Here is a 14,489-nt window from a genome sequence, read left to right on the forward strand (position 1 = left end):
CATTTTTGAATTTTAGCCCTTCTGTGGCAGGTGACTGGTGACAGGTAACAGGTGACAGCAGTGATTCCTGTTTGTACACCAACTTTGCCTCTGTGTGTCAGGGTGTGCAGCTCTTTCGTGGTTTATGAACGATGTGCAGTTTTGCAGGTTTGGTGCGCACAGGGGTTATTGCCTCCATTTTTGGCAGTTTTCTTTCCCCATTGGCAAAGGGGTTTAGTGGGGTGCATTGGCATGTGTAACAATATTCCATATGTGGGAATGCAGTTCAGGCAGCCACTGGAAAGCCAAGTATGGATCAGGTCGAGGTATGCCCGGCCCTTTTGTTGCTGGATGTCTTCTGTATTCGTGGATGTGGATTATTGGGGGCTCCCATAGGCTTAATGTAGAGGTTGTACAACATGGTTCCGTTGATGGATTTCTGTGGGACTCCATATGCAGCTGGTAAAAGTGGTTATCTAAGTAACATAACATCTAGAGGTGAGCATCTGGACAAACTGATTGCAGTCTGTAAGCGTGCAGAAGTACAAGTGACACAGTAGTGGCATGCTTGTTGGCAAAGACTTTTATTCAAAAGAAAATAAGGGGAAAAACCTACTGAGCCCCATTACTAAGAGGGGGTTAACCTATCCCAAAACAAATGCTAAGGACTGTGCCAGTACGTCTGTCAAAGTATAATGTCCACCATCCTGTGTTAAAACCTATTTTCGCCCCTTACACTAAACTTACTAAGGAAAAACTGTGCAGTGTCTTGATGCAGAGGGAGGCTTCCCTTACTCTGGACATGGGTTCAATTGTTCAGATCTTTATGAGGAAACAGTTGGAGTGATTCTTTAACGTAAAGTTCTTGCTTTTTAACTGTTCTTCCAAACGTATACAAAATACAGTTCTCAACTGTCAGACGGGAGTCCTTTCCCCTGCCCTCTCCAACTTACAAATGGCAGCGTCAAGTCTGGTTTCCTATCCTGCCAGACTTGACAGTGGATTTCCCCAAAAACATAAAACACACAGTTCTCACATATCAAGGGGGCAGGGGAGTCTCTTCCCCTGTTTTTGTCTTCAACTCCCAAACAGTGTTAACATAGTGTTAAGCATGGTTCACTATCCTGCCAGGCTTAACTGTAGAAAAACTATTTCTCAAATGTCAGAGGGGAGTCCCTTCCTCCTGCTCTTTCCAACTTACAAATTGCAGTGTCAAGTCTGGTATTTTGAAGGTAGCCCATGTTGTGAATGTGCATGGTGAGATGGGCAGAGTGGTTTCTGCATTGAGGGATCTTGACGATCTTAGCAACAAAAATGTTGATGGTTTTCTCAAGGAAGTGTGATACAGGAGGGTGGGGGAAAGGGGTTGATGCACTACTTGACTGCCTGTAACAGAGTTTTGCTTTCATTATTGGATTCGGCTATAGTGTTCTGGTAGTATGAGTCATCTGCTGTGTTGATGAATTTTATGCAAAAAGTCAGGAGTCCTTTAAGCAAGGTCAGATCATTCGGGGTTTCGAACTTGCAACATATTTGGTCTTGCACCATTATTACTCTTGTGCTGATGTCTGGTGGAAATGATCTGAGGCACAATGACCTCCTCATTCCCTGTGTTATCAGCTCTTGGCAGACTATATCAATTGCTAAAATGGTGAACCCATTGATTTGTTGCAATACTTTAACCTACATCAGACCTTACACCAGAAGCCCCAAATGTGACAATTCCCCCAAATATCTTCTGGCCCATGCTGATTGCTAATAAAGCATCCCAATTTCTATTTTACAATTTATCGTTTTTCTTCTTGATTAAATCTTTATATTCTTCTGCAACTTTCCCTAATAGTTCTGGGTTTCCGCCCTCTGAAGATTGTAGAGCTCCTTTAAGAAAACCTTTTCCCCTACATTCCCTGTTAACGCATAGATCCCTGGTCTGTATATTCTGACTAATCTTTGTAAAAGATTTTGTGGTGAATAGTTGCACTGCTCCAACAAGCTCAGAGAAAACTAAACATGCAATACAATTACTGACATTCCTAGTCAAAAATTATTTGAGGGAACAAATTAATGAACCATAATTTGTAGGAAGAAAATGCTCCCGATTAAGACAGGACCTTGTTAAACCTATTCTTGTTAAGAGTGGGACACATTTCGCAACTCATTTCCTCTATAACATGCATTCTCACTACAACAGTATGAATTTCAACCCTGGGCCTCAAAGGCTTGTGGTCACTCTCTTTCCTGGGATAAACCATCATGATACCATGCTTCTAAATTGACCAGAATATGATCCAAATGGCTACATTAAGAGTTGAACACAAAGGTCTGCTTAGCTGGCGAGTCAATGTGGAAGTGGCCATTACATGTCCTGAAACCCAATTTAGGAAAAAAAGCGCTAACTTACAGGCATTCTGGTAGGAGTGCTGCGGACTGGGGTATTAACTACAAGAATATTACATAGGGCATCTGCATGGGGGGGGGGGTTCAATGTGGGCATTGGAATGCCCATTGACATCTATAAAGCGAGTCAACGTCCATTAACCAAATATTCCCAGAGGGGATCCCTCGAACACAAGCAAAAGTAATGTAGTTATCGCGCGATAGCAGCTTGGTCTGAAGCATGTTTCTAAGGATGGACAAAGTACTCATGGGATTGCTGGCATAACAGGGGCCCCATGCTGCCCATGCCCAGCGGGGGATGAGTGGGTGAGTGGCAGTGGGGGAGTGAGGGCTCATCAGGGCTTGCAGGGGGCACCCTGCATTTTGTGTTACGCCACTGCAGGGATGACAGTTTTGTTTACCTATTTCCCTTTAATAGGACAAAAAAAGGATCATTCTGCTGTCTGAGAAGGTGTTTTGTAGTAAGTGCTAGAGTAAGCCCATGAAACCTTGCTTTTCTGCACTGGTTCAACAAACCTTTTTCCTCAGTAAGTCCAAATCTAAGGCCTCAGTAGAGTTGCAACTCTGTTATATGCCCTCTCCCCTAAGGGACCTAAAACCTTTCAGGGAAGCGGAGCACCAAGGAACTTAATGTTTCCCAGGGTGAATAATCTTGCCCAGTCACCTGTGTTGACACCACATGTTTGTGGCAGGGTTATTTTGTGGCAATGCCTTTGTAATTTACTTACAGTTCGCCAACAGAGGCCTATTCTCTGGAAGAGCCCACATTGGTGCTTGTGTTGGAAATTCTATAGAAATATTATAGTTCAACTTTAGGTTCTTCGGTGTGAAAGAAGCTAGATATTACCATCTATGGTTATGATCACTGCCCCTCAAAAGGTCTGTGGCATGGGTGGCTGGGACTAGATTTGGCCAGTGACTGAACAGCATGGCTGGATTCAAGTTCGACTCCACACTGTGTGTGCTTGCCCAGGAAGAGGCCTGGGAAGATCAAGGTTGCAGTCCCAGACGGATTTAGGGTGGGTTAAGTGTCAAATGTTTCACAGGATGCATGATGATGACTGGAGGTCGAGCTTGCACTTAGCTTCCAAAGGTCCTTCTAGGAAATCAGTGGACCTCTACCTTACCTGTATCAAAAAACTCTGCTGCAGTATCTGCCTGAGATCACACTCAGACGTTGAAGTTCTTCCTGTACCTGGATATACCGGACTTGCCTTGGCCAGAAGTAACAGTGAAGTTAGCACTCCATCCTAATGACCTGGGGGTGGGGAGGAAGTTGATGTAAAAGTCTACCGGAACCTCTGCCCAAAAAAGACACATTGCCACTCCACCATGCACAACCTGACATGAAAAGGCTGAAGCATCAGAAGACTAGAGCACCGGACATGCATACAGCCAGTGGCCTTACAAGCAGAAACTCCAAGAATATTGAACAAAGGCCCTGGAGATTGCAAGTTACACAAGTCTTACATACCCTGTGCCGATGACTCATCGTCTGCACATCCCAGTAACTAGATTTGAGACATCAGCTAGCTGACTGCTGCACTGTACTCCAGCATCTTGTGACACAATTTTCGGTCCAACATCATCTTCAGTGACTACAAAGGTGACCTACAGTGTGTAGCGGTTTTGTTGATGTAGCACTAATCTGATGATCCCAGTTGGGATGGGGGGAGTTCACCAACACGAGACAGCTCAAAATCTACATTTCATTAGGTTGCTCACTTTTTACTTCCCTACAAAGCACATACAGATATCCTTCACAAATATAGCAAAATGAAATTTTTGTCATTATGACTATTTGCACACCGATGTAGCCCTCATCATGAGGTGAAGATTTACTTTGGATCTACAATTATGATGTAACTATATACCTGGTCCTGCTCACCGGGGACTGTATTACCACACTTACTATAACTACCGCGTAGATGCCTCAGGGTTTTATGTGCTAATATACATTTGAAAATAAATATTGTGCTGACATTCTCTTACTTAATGCTAAACTATCACACTCCCCTCCTAAGACTTTAGTTTTGACTTTTTTGCTACGTTTACCTCTAGGAAAAACAGCAGGGCCTGAAGGAACCCCTATTTCCAGGTTGTGGGGACATCTTTCTCACACCCTGAACAAAGGGTTGATAAAAATACGTCCAAATAGCAAGTCTAAGAAAAAAGGCAAATTTAGGGAGTTTCTGTAAAGCAATTGTTTAGAAACCTTAAGAGAAACAGATTGGTTGAAATAAAAATCTGAAACCATTTTCATCAAAGGAAGAGACAAGCTAAGGACTAGTTTTCATGGTTCAGTCTACACCATTTGATTGTGTAGACAGATTCATACTGGGGAAGAAATCAGTGACCATTATGATACAACTGAACTTCTACCTTGAATGAAGTGTTGGATATGGGAGGGGAGGCAAAGTTACAAGCTCATTTTGTACAACCCTGGGCCAACATGTGCTGCATAAGCAGAGTCTTATTTTCTTTATGGATCAATGACCGAGAGAAACAACTAGTGGATGTGGTAGTTGATGTACACCTTTAGAGGGGAGAAGATGTATCCTTGTTCTGCTTTATCCAGATGATATTGCACGGATAGCAATCTCTCCCAATATTATAAAGTCAGCAGTAAAGTGGGTGACCCTAGAGAGCCTAGCAGAAGAGCAATATAAATCAACAAAGACAGAATAGAAGAGGTTATACATTTCAATTATGTGGCGTTCATGTTTGTTCAAATACTATCCTTGCAATTTCACAAGACTTAGCTAGTAGTTGGGGCTGCCCAATTCAAAAGGAGCATCTTACACCTTCTGAGGCAATACTAGGGCATATCCTAGATATGACACTGGATCTTTATAAAGCCATGGATAGATGCATTATAAGAACTGGCAGTGGAATCTAGGGCGGCTATGGGCCAGATAAAGACTTAGAAATACTAGAGTGTACATTTTTTAAGGCAGTATTGTTGATTACAATCTCTACCGACTTGCTATATTTGGAAACTGGGTTAGTGTCAGTAAGGTTAGAAACATCATTAGCACTGAAAAGACTGTTGGGATGAACGTCAGACATCCCACACGTGAGAGGAAATACAAACTAAGGAAACCCATGAAGCACGAGTTAGAACACATCTCAAAGGCCAAATGCCCAGGCTGCAAGCAGATTACCCTTTCATTCCCGCCATATTCCTTCACCGGGAGATAAAAATGGAAAACAGCAACACACACATGCATTAGAGGTGTAACTGTGCCAAAAGACGGCAGGCACAACAAACCAACACATATGTGCCAAGAATCAATGTGGCATGGACATAGAGATAGGTGCAAGTAAGTAGGCCCAAGAGGCAAGAAGCATGAAAGGGGATAGAGTAAACATTCATTAGATAAAGCAGGCAGTAATAGATTTAAGCTATGAACAGGACCCATCGGCAGTAGGGATAGCTCTCATTACATGAGAGGAATAGCAGCAGGCAAAACGCATATGCACAGATGGATGCATTCATAGGTAGGCTAAGCCATGAAAGGAATGGTGATGACAGAACAACACAGGGACAGATGTTAGCCCACAAACACACACATTAGCACAGGCTAGAAGAATTGAGAAAACACAGCAGGAGGTTAGGAGTGTGTGGTAGTAACATTAAGTAATCTAGAAACTCATGGAGAATCTGATTATCCCCCAACTGATCCTCCACACCGAATTGGCTGGCTGCCTCCATGATCACCAGTCAGGTTTCAGAGCATCCAGAGGCATAGAAACTGCTCTCCTGAAAACCTGTGAAGACCTGCTCTTGAACCTTGACTCCAACTCCCCCTCTGTTCTGATCCTCCTTGATCTTTCTTCTGCCTTCAACCCAGTCAACCACTCCATCCTCATAAATCATCTCCATGATACCCTTGGCATCAAGGACTGGGCACTGGTTTGGTTGACCTCCTTCCTTTTAGACTAACCCTCCCAAGTACAAATGGGTAATTTCCTCTTTTCCACCTCACTCTCTACCTCTGACGTCCCTTAGGGCTCTATTCTATGGCTCTTCAACATCTACCTAGCCCCTCTAGCCAACTTTATCTCCACCTCCTCCCCCCATTTCCAGTGTTATGCTGATGACACAGCTCTTCTTTTAGCTGCCATCCTCAACCTCTTCTACTTCCTCTGCCATACCCGACTGCCTGACTGCTATTCAGGCGTGATGCTCTGCCAATGATATCTGTCTTAATGCCAGTAAGACAGAGATCCTTCTCATTGGGACACCTGCTCCCTGCTCCCCCCCCCCCGCTCTCTGTCACACTCCTTGGGACCCCTCCCTTCACACTCTTGTGTGTCCAAAAACCTTGGGATCATCTTTGACTTCTCTATCCTTCTCTCCACACATCACAGACATTGGCAAGAAGTAAAATTTCCAGCTCCACCTCCTCAAAGGCATTTTCCCTTTCCTCACCTTCCCCCAGAAACTCAATGTCTCCAGAGCTCTAGTTCTCTCTACACTGGACTGCTGCAACAGCTTCTTCCTCAATCTGCCTCTTTCCTCCTTTCGCCCCCTTCAACTAACCCAGAAAATGGCTGCAAGACTTATCCTTGGCCTCAAGCCCAGGGACTGCACCTCTCCAGCCCTAAAATCGCTACACTGGCTCCCAGTGACCACAAGCATCACATTCAAGACCCTGTGCATCATCCACAAGGCCACCTGGGGCCTGGGACCTCTTTACATCCTGTGTTCCCTCTCTAAACACCTCCTTGCTAGAGTTCTTCGGCCCTCTAGCTCCATCTCTCTGCGGGTCAGACGTGTCTCCAAGCATAGAACGGGAGGTAGATCCCTTTCCTCGGCTGGTTCCTTCCTCTGAAACGGCCTCCCTCAGACTGGAGATTGGATCTTAAGTTCCGGAAACTCCTCAAGATTTTCCTTTTCTCATCTTCCTACCCTCTCCCCCTCCTGTGCTACTGTCCCTCTGCAGCTGCAACTGAGGCCAGGTCCCTTCTGTGTCTTACTGGGGACAGACAACCCCAAACCAGTCTCTCCCAGCATCCCTATTCAGCACTTGCCCTTGGACACCCTTCCCCGGACTAGCCCTAACCTGGTCCACCCTGCCCATTGCACTTATCGGCCCTTCCCCCTTTTGCCCCTGGCCCTCATTGCCCCCCCCTCTGCACTTCTCCCACTCCCATCCCTGGCCCCTACTCCCCCCCCTGCACTTATCACCTTTGCCTTGCACTTGCATGGTAGTTTTACTTTACTTTATAACATTTATAATGCGCAACCATAAACCCATGGGTGTGAGGGCGCAGACAAGACAGACAAAAACACAAAACAATTAAGGACCCAAGAGGCAGGAGAGAGGAGAGCTTCATCTGAGAAAGGGTAGGATTGCTACAAGGCCACTATAATCATCATTGATGTTCATTTTTTCCTATTGCTCCCTCACTCCACCCCTGCACCCCATTTTCTGTTTTGCAGCGCCTGGAAACACTTGTGTATAGGTGCCATACAAATTATGTCCAATAAATAAATAAAACCCACATCTGCATATATCGCTGCACAATGCACTGTACACAGGAGGGAAAGACTGAACATTCCCCAGTAGATGACCTAAGAGTTATTCACTGTTTGTAGTAACGTACCTTCTTCCTTCCCTGGCAATTACTATCTTCAACAATTAGCAATAGCCCCACCTTCCCCACAGGCCAGTTAAATTGTATCGTTGCTCGCTTCCTGCGTGCCCCATGCTTTGAATCCTTAAAAAGAGCTTCCCTGCAGGATACTCCTGCAGGGTGTCCAGGTGGGTCACTGTAAATAAAGGAAGTCGAAGGACAAGGGGTACAAAAGTCACCACAATGGTGGAGTAAGCTTTCAAACTCTAACCTTCAGATTTCTCAATTTCCAAACAAAAGGGAATTACAGCAGTAGTGATGATCAGCATGAGACCAAAAGAGAGGTTTCTCATGCATGCCTCTAAACATTCAGCATCTTCCTGAAGTGTTCAGATCAATGAGTAGTGGTTCCAGAAAGCATTACATATTACCTTAAAAGATGTTTGCCTTTGAAAAGTAACTTAAGCTAACTTAACACTGACAGAGAATACATGTGTCTCTTCCTGGGCAGAGCTCAGTGCCTCAAATGCAAAATGCTGCCCCTGCATCACCTTATTACCACAACTCGGTGGCTGACATTAACTGAGAGACCATGATAATGTCCAACGAACCTTGTGCTTGGACAGATCCTCACCTACTATCATTTACTATTCAAGACAGCCCACAACTCACGTGGACCAACCTCTTCGTGCCCCCGCTACTCACCAGCAATAAATGTAACATAACAGTGGACAATGTATTCCCGTTTCTCTAACCCATTACAAATCCTATGCCTGTTAGCTCAGACCCAGCAGCCCTAGTAGACTTCTACAACTCTACTATTAATCAAACTATATAAAATATTGCACCCCTAAATATGTGCAAAGGCAAACCCACAGCCCACCTTAATGCCTGGCTCACCCCCAATCTTAAAGCCTTAAGAGCAGGAAAAAAAGGAAAGGTTTTTACATCCTTGACTACTTTAATATTTTAATATCTATACCATCAATGTTAAATGATTCAAACTGGTCAATAAGTTTAAGTTTAGTTGGAGCTCCAATGAGCAGGAGTTAAATCTTTTCATCATTCAGACCAAGTCCATTTGAGGCCATCCATGCATGAATAATGAGAGATTTTATTCAGCAGGGCAGAGTCAGAGTCATAATCGTCAGACATTGGTATGAGGATCTGGGTGTCATCTGCATAGTTAGTGTAGGTGGAAAAATAATTCTGACAGCACTAAACAAGGATAATCTTTTGAAAATCGCAGCAAAATATAAATCTGTGATTCTCCAAACTAAACATGATACATACAATGACAGGATTAACAAAGCTGCTAGCTCAAGTACAAGAGAACTCTGTCATCCTAGGAGAACTTGAATCCCCCACTCCTCCAACTGACACATGCATAAAGGGCAAGACGTGGTGCAGAAATATTCAAATTGCATTGTCCAATAAAATATCTCTTCTACAAGCATAAATTGAAGTTAAAAAACAAAAATTCTCAAAGTCCCTTCTACCGCAGGGATCTCTGCCAGAACTTACTAAACTACCTAATCGATTCAAATTTTCCTCGGTTTCTATCCAGGAAGAGGAGATCATCATAACCTCCCTCAAACCTTCTGGGTACCAGGGAGACACTAGCCCGGCTTCGATAATCAAAGAAGCTGCAAGGGACCTAGCCCCATTCATCACAACGTTAATCAACTCGCATGGACTTTGTCTGAATGATGAAAAGACTGAACTCCTGCTCGTTAGAGCTCCAACTAAACTTAACAAACTTAGTAGCCAGTTTCAATCATTTAACATTGATGGTATAGATATTAAAGTAGCCAAGGATGTAAAAACGTTGGGCTTCCACTTAGACTCAGCCATGAACATACAGAGGCAAGTCAACGCCACTCCTTCGGCAGCAGCATATACATGCAAGCTAATACACGCCTGCAAACCGTTCCTCTCTACAGCTAGCTGTATTACTTTAGCTAGAGCGCTAGTTCTTTCAAAACTAGACTATTGTAATGCACTACATCTCGGTTCAAGAAAAACAAAACGTCAATAAATTACAAATACTAGAAAATAATGCTTTAAGAACTGCATTAAGTATCCCGATAATGCAACATATCTCGGAGGCTAGACGTAACACAAAGTGGTGCTCAGTTTATGATAGAATACAATTCAAAGCATTAACCCGTACCTACAAATGCCTAGCCAATTCAGCCCCTAAATACCTAGTGGATAAATTTGCTAAAAACATAACAGTAGGTCCCACCAGTTCCTTGTATTCACATTGTCTTAAGGTCCCCAGACATAATCTTAAGAAGGTAGGGGGAAGCAGCTTTCCTGTCAGGGCAGCACAGCTGTGGAACTCCATGCCCACAGCCTTAAGATCTGACCCGTCCTCCTTCAGCTTCAGAAAAAAAACGAAAGGTTGGCTTTTTGCTAGGGATCTATAACCGGCACCAGATGGCCACCTTTTGTTCTTTTAGATTACTACGTTGCTGCTGCCTGTATAGCTTTGTACATTTGTTATGTTAATCTCCGATTTAAAACCATGTAAAAAATATTCTATGTAAATACTGTCTTGTAATTGCTTTATTCATGCATCTGATACTATGTGACTTGTAACATGTAATTTTAAGTAACTTGTAACACGCCCAGATACCTCCGGGTTTGGGGCGCTATATAAATAAACAAACATCCCCATATATACCTTACCCCAATTTACCATCTGCATTTTGCTGCAAAAAAAGTGGAAACAAAAGTCGGCAAAAAAGCATTCAGCGAAACTGTAGGTCGGCAAGACTGGGCTAGACCATAGAACCCTGAAGTAAAAAGACAAAGGCCTTCATTAAGAGTTTTCTGGTATCCTGCCGATATTACCGGCGGGATACCGGCAAACTGCCCTTACCGTCTCCATCACCCGATATATCCCGGTATTACCAGGATATTATGGGCAGCAGAGAGCTGAAATGTCCCCATTCCCGTGGAGTCCCAAAAGGCCTCCATGCTATGGGATTGCCTGAATCACTGGTGCCGGTCATTCAGGCCTTTCTTTGCCATTAGGGGGCAGATCTACCAGCAGGTTACGCCTGCCTGGAGATCTGTATTTTGCCGGTCCAGAGAAAATGCCAGTGCCAGAAATACCAGCATTTTTTCTGTACCGGAAAATCAGAAATGAGGGCCAATACTATTAGAGTATGCATACTCCAATAGATCTATGGGCACCAAGTCGATGTGAGCAAGCCAATCCTAGCCTAGCTTAAGCTAAATGAATGGTTCTGGCTCGGCTCTAGGTTCCTTGGGAAACAAGAGCCAAGCCAAACATTAAATGCAATGCCCTAACGAGAGGAAGGATGTTTGAGCAGGCAGAAAAGACACATCCAGGGAGATTACTGTGAAAGAAAAGGAAGGTTGGAGGTGGTAAAGAGTGAAAATAGGGTGAAGAACACAGACGATAGACAAATGAGGCATGTGAGCAGCGACTGAGAAGATTTTGAGAACATTGAGTGAGACGCACACATTTTTTGAAAAACAAGATGAGAATGGGGAAATTGTATAGCAAGTTTCCTTAAGGTGGTGTGTGTTGCCTCTTTCAAGGCCTAAAAGGAGGACACGCACACGGAGGGATTTCTCAACACGTCTTTATTTCCGTTTCACCAAACAGTAACTGGCGCTTCTCACGCCTTACCCAGAACTCCCTTCGTTCCCCAACTGCCCATTATCAACTCCGCCTCTCCAACGGTGGGGGCTAAACATATTAACCCATTGGTGACCGGCAACACCACTCCCGAACAATATGTCCAAACATAAACTTAACATTCTTCGACAAGCCTCATAGGTCTCTTGATGGTTCGCCATGGTCTCTCGTCTTGGGCAACTGGCCCTGACGTTCCCTGAGATCCTGCTTCATGGCTTGTCCCTCCAGGATCTCCTACCGGAGGGGCTATAGGTCGTCTCGCGGCTCTCGCGGATCTGGGGAACACGGTCTCTGAGGTAGCTCCGTTCCCTCTCGTCTGACATAGTGCCTGAATTGCTGACAGTTCCTGGTGACAGCTCTGTTTTGATCTTCGGCTGTCACCATTGTACCTGTCACTGCGGTTACCCTCATGGGACTTGGGGCAAACCGCGGATCTGTCTTTCTAGGCGTTGGCTGTTGGACGAGAACTTCATCTCCTATGTGGAAATCTTTTGTCACTGCGTGGCGGCGAGTGTCGGTGTCTTGTCTTGCTCCGTCTTTGGCTTCTGCATCCCTTTGGAGTATGTCCATGTCCGCCGGTTCCTCGCTTGCCGGGTTGCGTGGTATGCGGGTTTGCACTTCGTAGCGGAGCATTAACTCGGCAGGTGTCTTGTTCGTGGCTTCATGGGGTGTGTTTCTATAGTCTCGTAGGAGTAGACACAGTGCCTGGTGGGGATTGACTGCTTCGACTCTGGCCCTCTGGATCGTCTTTTTAATTGACGCCATAAAGCGTTCCGCCATTCCGTTCGCTTGCGGGTGGCGGGGGGGTATCTTCATGTGTGTGAAGCCCAGATGCTTGGCCAGTGCCCCGAAGTCGTGGCCACAGAACGGTGGTCCATTGTCAGGCGACTGTTTTAGGGATTCCCCACTCGCTGAATACTTCCTCCACTGCCGCTGCTACTTGGGGAAACGCTGTGGTGGTAACCAGTTTGACGATTGGGAATCTGGAATGTTCGTCTATTAGCAGCAGGAGATAGTCACCCGCTTCCGTGGGCCCATAAAAGTCCATGGCTACTCGCTCCCACGGGCGATCGGGTATCTGCGTGTGCTGTAGTGGTGGTGGGTTTTCAGCCGGGGCCGTGCACTGGCAGGCATGGCAGTTCTTCATCCATTCCTCTACTGCTGCATCTAAGAAAGGGAACCAGACGTGGCACCTCAGCTGTTTTTTGGTGTTTTCGGCCCCTCTGTGTCCCTCATGGGCCGTTCGGACAACCTCGCTCCTTAGTGTGGCAGGGATGACAATCCTGCACCCTCTGAGAAGAATGTTGTTGTCCTTGACAGCCAGTTCCTTGTGTACCCTCGCTAGTCTTTCGATCTCCTGCCTGCTCACTCCCGGGTGTGCCAGCATTGCTCTGTGATGGTCTTTCCACTTGTTGGCCAACGTGAGGCTGATAGCGAGGGCTGTCGTCGGGTCAGCAGCTGATGCGGTGGCGACCATCTCAAGGGATAGGGCCGGAGGTAGCGAGTTGGATGCTACGTACTGCACATAGGCGACATCGCCTTTCCGGGTCACTGGAGATCCGACTGGATATCGCAACAGATAGTCGGCGGGTTTGAGGTCACCCCCGGGATGATGCATAATGTCAGTTGTATTCCTGTAGACGGATGCCCCACCGCTCAATCCTCGGGGGCATCTTGGTGTGCGGGTTCCCGAAAAGCGACAGCAACGCCTGGTGGTCAGTGATCAACGTGAACCGTTTCCCAATGAGGAAGTTGTGAAAATGCTCACATGCCCAGACCGCTGCCAAACTCTCCTTCTCCGCCTGGGAGTAGGCCAGTTCCGGAGTTGACAAAGCCCTGCTGGCATAAGCGACCACGTGTCTGGGGTTGATGTCTTCGCCGCTGGTTTGGGCTAAAATGGCGCCAAGGCCAACCGGGCTCGCGTCAACCACCACTTTGGTGTGCCATGCGGGATTGAAGTAGGCAGGGCGGTGGGCTTCTGTTAGGGCGTGTTTGATGCTGGTAAAAGCCTGGCGACATGCGGGAGTCCACTCAAAGGTTGAGTCTTTTTGCAGTAGTTTCCCTCAATGGGTCAGTGAGGGAGGCATAATGGGGTATGTACCTCGCACAGTATCCCACCATGCCGAGGAAGGAGCGAACATCCGCAACCTGCTGTGGTTCACCGAGGTTGCTGATTGTGTCGACCTTGTCGGGATCCGGCATCATCCCTTCACTGGAGAAGATATGTCCAAAGAATTTAAGTTTTGTCTTGCTGAATCGGCATTTGGTGATGTTGAGTGTGAGGCCCGCCTCCTGGAGCGCTGCACACGTGGCGTGTAGTGCCTTGTCGTGGGACTCTTTTGAAGACCCAAAAACGAGGATGTCGTCGCTGTAGTTCAGCGTGCCTCTTATGGGCCTGATGACCTGGCGTATGGCTTCCTGGAAAATCTCCGCGGCGGACGAGATGCCAAAATTCAGTCTCCGGTATCTGAAGAGTCCGTCGTGCGTTGCGAACGTCGTGATGGGCCTGGAGTCAGGATGCAGCTCCAGCTGGTGGTAGCCTTGGATCAGGCCGAGCTTGGAGAACATCCGGGCATTGTTTAGTTGCACAATCATGTCTTCAATGCACGGGCCCGGATGCCTCTCCCGTTGAATGGCGGTATTTGCTACCCTCATCTCCACACACAACCGGATCTTGCCTCCTTCCTTGAGCACAACCACAAGAGGGGATACCCATGGCGTTGGCCCCGTAGGCGATTCGATGATACCATCGGAAAGCAGTTGTTGGAGGGCTTCCGACACAGCCGCCTGCATGTGGAACCCAACTCTTCTGGGGTGTTGTGGCACCGCTCTCACCGAGGGGTCGATGTGGAGT

At 46.2% G+C, this 14,489-nt stretch overlaps 1 protein-coding gene across 1 annotated transcript in view; it reads right to left on the bottom strand.

The window, feature by feature from the left end:
- LRGUK (leucine rich repeats and guanylate kinase domain containing) overlaps nucleotides 1-14,489 on the bottom strand; it is a 477,106-nt gene that overhangs the window by 48,337 nt on the left and 414,280 nt on the right. The window lies entirely within an intron of this gene.

Source organism: Ambystoma mexicanum, chromosome 12, assembly GCF_040938575.1.
Source record: "Ambystoma mexicanum isolate Mex_15411 chromosome 12, UKY_AmexF1_1, whole genome shotgun sequence".
NCBI lineage: Eukaryota > Metazoa > Chordata > Amphibia > Caudata > Ambystomatidae > Ambystoma > Ambystoma mexicanum.